This window comes from Carassius gibelio, chromosome B18 (assembly GCF_023724105.1).
Source record: "Carassius gibelio isolate Cgi1373 ecotype wild population from Czech Republic chromosome B18, carGib1.2-hapl.c, whole genome shotgun sequence".
In the NCBI taxonomy this organism is placed as follows: Eukaryota; Metazoa; Chordata; class Actinopteri; order Cypriniformes; family Cyprinidae; genus Carassius; species Carassius gibelio.
The window spans coordinates 15,991,992-15,996,839 of record NC_068413.1 but is presented as its reverse complement, the minus strand read 5'-3'; the positions used below and the strand labels follow the sequence as shown (position 1 = coordinate 15,996,839).

At 34.9% G+C, this 4,848-nt stretch overlaps 1 long non-coding RNA gene across 2 annotated transcripts in view; it reads right to left on the bottom strand.

The window, feature by feature from the left end:
* Positions 1-4,595, bottom strand: part of LOC127977830 (uncharacterized) — a 42,600-nt gene extending 38,005 nt beyond the window's left edge. The window contains exon 1 of one of the 2 annotated variants that reach the window (XR_008158369.1): positions 4,366-4,595. This is a non-coding gene — a long non-coding RNA (uncharacterized LOC127977830). The remainder of the gene's footprint in view (positions 1-4,365) is intronic. The other variant, XR_008158367.1, reaches the window with a different exon arrangement.
* Positions 4,596-4,848: the final 253 nt, after the last annotated feature.

Below are 4,848 nucleotides of genomic sequence, written 5' to 3'. Positions count from 1 at the left end.
AATGGGCACAATCTGATGGGAGCTGTGGTGATGGCCAATAACAGCAGTAGGAGTAAAAGTTGTAGAATTTTGTACAAGTAAGCTTGTGCAATATAATATGATTATTGGATGAATTATTACTACTACAACATGCTCTTTGTTGAGTGTTCTTCCTGATGGGCTAAGTGAACCAAAATTTAAGAAACATCAAATGCTGAGAAAAATGTATCTGACGTACCATTGGAAGTGTTTGCCTTTGCAGCTTTTGGTCTTCTTCATAAATGCACAAGATGGTCAAATTCAAATCTCATGACAGGCCTTCCTGAAATATAAACATGTTGAGACAGTGTGTTAAAATGATCTGTGACCAAAATATTTGATTAACACATAATATAAGGATGTGTTCATTAAAGCAAATCAGTTATAACTAAGAGTCTTCAACATTACCTGTGAAGGGTTGATCCTTTGAAGGACTTGTTCAGCCCCCTTGACAGCTTCTTCAATATCCGCATTGGGAGCGTGGAGTTGAGTTAACTGTTAATTCTAGCAGAGCGAGAGAGAGAGAGAGCGAGAGAGAGAGAGAGAGAGAGAGAGAGAGAGAGAGAGAGAGAGAGAGAGAGAGAGAGATTTTACAAGAGATGGCTTCTTTAAAGATCTGCTGGATTACAGGTTGTTGTGGAGTATGTAATCCGACGTAACTGCAAGACAGAAAAAACACTGAATTACAATTACATCACAAAAAGATATTAAAGGCATGGCAAACTTAGTGGTTACTGTGCTTTACAAATAGTGTAGAGTAAAAACAGTTACTGTGGTAAAATCCTGGTAAGTGTTGTGGTTATTGTGTGTTAGTAAATACAAATACCAGAGTAAAACTATGGTTACTATGGTAAACCCATAGTAAATGTTGTGGTTATTGTGTGTTAGTAACTAGAAATACCAGAGTAAAACTATGGTTACTATGGTAAACCCATAGTAAATGTTGTGGTTATTGTGTGTTAGTAACTACAAATACCAGAGTAAAACTATGGTTACTATGGTAAACCCATAGTAAATGTTGTGGTTATTGTGTGTTAGTAACTACAAATACCAGAGTAAAACTATGGTTACTATGGTAAACCCATAGTAAATGTTGTGGTTATTGTGTGTTAGTAACTAGAAATACCAGAGTAAAACTATGGTTACTATGGTAAACCCATAGTAAATGTCGTGGTTATTGTGTGTTAGTAACTAGAAATACCAGAGTAAAACTATGGTTACTATGGTAAACCCATAGTAAATGTCGTGGTTATTGTGTGTTAGTAAATACAAATACCAGAGTAAAACTATGGTTACTATGGTAAACCCATAGTAAATGTCGTGGTTATTGTGTGTTAGTAAATACAAATACCAGAGTAAAACTATGGTTACTATGGTAAACCCATAGTAAATGTTGTGGTTATTGTGTGTTAGTAACTACAAATACCAGAGTAAAACTATGGTTACTATGGTAAACCCATAGTAAATGTCGTGGTTATTGTGTGTTAGTAAATACAAATACCAGAGTAAAACTATGGTTACTATGGTAAACCCATAGTAAATGTCGTGGTTATTGTGTGTTAGTAACTACAAATACCAGAGTAAAACTATGGTTACTATGGTAAACCCATAGTAAATGTTGTGGTTATTGTGTGTTAGTAACTAGAAATACCAGAGTAAAACTATGGTTACTATGGTAAACCCATAGTAAATGTCGTGGTTATTGTGTGTTAGTAAATACAAATACCAGAGTAAAACTATGGTTACTATGGTAAACCCATAGTAAATGTCGTGGTTATTGTGTGTTAGTAAATACAAATACCAGAGTAAAACTATGGTTACTATGGTAAACCCATAGTAAATGTCGTGGTTATTGTGTGTTAGTAACTACAAATACCAGAGTAAAACTATGGTTACTATGGTAAACCCATAGTAAATGTTGTGGTTATTGTGTGTTAGTAACTACAAATACCAGAGTAAAACTATGGTTACTATGGTAAACCCATAGTAAATGTTGTGGTTATTGTGTGTTAGTAACTACAAATACCAGAGTAAAACTATGGTTACTATGGTAAACCCATAGTAAATGTTGTGGTTATTGTGTGTTAGTAACTAGAAATACCAGAGTAAAACTATGGTTACTATGGTAAACCCATAGTAAATGTCGTGGTTATTGTGTGTTAGTAACTAGAAATACCAGAGTAAAACTATGGTTACTATGGTAAACCCATAGTAAATGTCGTGGTTATTGTGTGTTAGTAAATACAAATACCAGAGTAAAACTATGGTTACTATGGTAAACCCATAGTAAATGTTGTGGTTATTGTGTGTTAGTAAATACAAATACCAGAGTAAAACTATGGTTACTATGGTAAACCCATAGTAAATGTTGTGGTTATTGTGTGTTAGTAACTACAAATACCAGAGTAAAACTATGGTTACTATGGTAAACCCATAGTAAATGTCGTGGTTATTGTGTGTTAGTAAATACAAATACCAGAGTAAAACTATGGTTACTATGGTAAACCCATAGTAAATGTCGTGGTTATTGTGTGTTAGTAAATACAAATACCAGAGTAAAACTATGGTTACTATGGTAAACCCATAGTAAATGTCGTGGTTATTGTGTGTTAGTAACTACAAATACCAGAGTAAAACTATGGTTACTATGGTAAACCCATAGTAAATGTCGTGGTTATTGTGTGTTAGTAAATACAAATACCAGAGTAAAACTATGGTTACTATGGTAAACCCATAGTAAATGTTGTGGTTATTGTGTGTTAGTAACTACAAATACCAGAGTAAAACTATGGTTACTATGGTAAACCCATAGTAAATGTTGTGGTTATTGTGTGTTAGTAACTAGAAATACCAGAGTAAAACTATGGTTACTATGGTAAACCCATAGTAAATGTCGTGGTTATTGTGTGTTAGTAAATACAAATACCAGAGTAAAACTATGGTTACTATGGTAAACCCATAGTAAATGTCGTGGTTATTGTGTGTTAGTAACTACAAATACCAGAGTAAAACTATGGTTACTATGGTAAACCCATAGTAAATGTTGTGGTTATTGTGTGTTAGTAACTACAAATACCAGAGTAAAACTATGGTTACTATGGTAAACCCATAGTAAATGTTGTGGTTATTGTGTGTTAGTAACTAGAAATACCAGAGTAAAACTATGGTTACTATGGTAAACCCATAGTAAATGTTGTGGTTATTGTGTGTTAGTAAATACAAATACCAGAGTAAAACTATGGTTACTATGGTAAACCCATAGTAAATGTTGTGGTTATTGTGTGTTAGTAAATACAAATACCAGAGTAAAACTATGGTTACTATGGTAAACCCATAGTAAATGTTGTGGTTATTGTGTGTTAGTAAATACAAATACCAGAGTAAAACTATGGTTACTATGGTAAACCCATAGTAAATGTTGTGGTTATTGTGTGTTAGTAACTACAAATACCAGAGTAAAACTATGGTTACTATGGTAAACCCATAGTAAATGTTGTGGTTATTGTGTGTTAGTAACTAGAAATACCAGAGTAAAACTATGGTTACTATGGTAAACCCATAGTAAATGTCGTGGTTATTGTGTGTTAGTAAATACAAATACCAGAGTAAAACTATGGTTACTATGGTAAACCCATAGTAAATGTCGTGGTTATTGTGTGTTAGTAACTACAAATACCAGAGTAAAACTATGGTTACTATGGTAAACCCATAGTAAATGTCGTGGTTATTGTGTGTTAGTAACTACAAATACCAGAGTAAAACTATGGTTACTATGGTAAACCCATAGTAAATGTTGTGGTTATTGTGTGTTAGTAACTAGAAATACCAGAGTAAAACTATGGTTACTATGGTAAACCCATAGTAAATGTCGTGGTTATGTGCGTTACAAAGTCCAGAGTAAAACTACGGTTACAGTAGGAGAAGCATGGTAAATATGCTGTAGTTACTGTGTGTGTATTGGCTACACATGACGTGGTCAAGCAAAAGTTAGGCTAGTCTTGTAAAAATATGCTAAATGTGTGGACTTTTTACACGATCACGATTATCACGCGATATTGGGTTGGGTGCTTTGTTGTGCTTGTATTAGTCATGTCTAAAAGCTGAAGACCCATATGTCACATCATAAATTTATTTAAAACTGCAACAGGTCTATAAACAGTACAGGTTAGCTTAGGCTAATGACAATGGTAGGCTAGCTGAGCAGCCCACTGACCCATAATTTGAGCATAAACTGCCCTTTAAAAACACGGCCCTGTCTAACGTGATGCAGAAATACTGAAATAATTAAAACAATACGCTTAACCACGTGATATCATTACAAAAAGAAGAATAAAAAAATATATTTACCCTTGCTTACCTGTTTGAAGGTGTACGCGCATCAGGTGAACTGAACGAGCCACGCTAGTGACGTCACTGCCGCTGAAGATGATGCGTGTTATTTGGACGCATCTGCTCTCCACCGAAATTAATGGGAAGGATTGGCGTATCATATGCACGCAAAAATGGCATTTGGCGTATGCATTACACGCAAATAGAAAGTGTAAAGTCGTGTTATTTATACGCAGACTGATGAGAACGGGTTGACCATTCACTACCCCAACCTGGTGCCCGACCTGACCAATCTCCTCTAACATGTCCTTTCTTTGTCTTCAGATCCCCATTGACTATCACCAGCGATCCTCCTTTGCTATCTACCCTGTTATACTCTCCAGAGCTCTGGGATTTATCCATTCAATGACTTAACATTTCATTGTCACACTGCAACCTGTAAATAAATGATCTGCTTTTACTAAACCCTCTGCTTGCATCCTGGTTTGTGACACTTTAAGG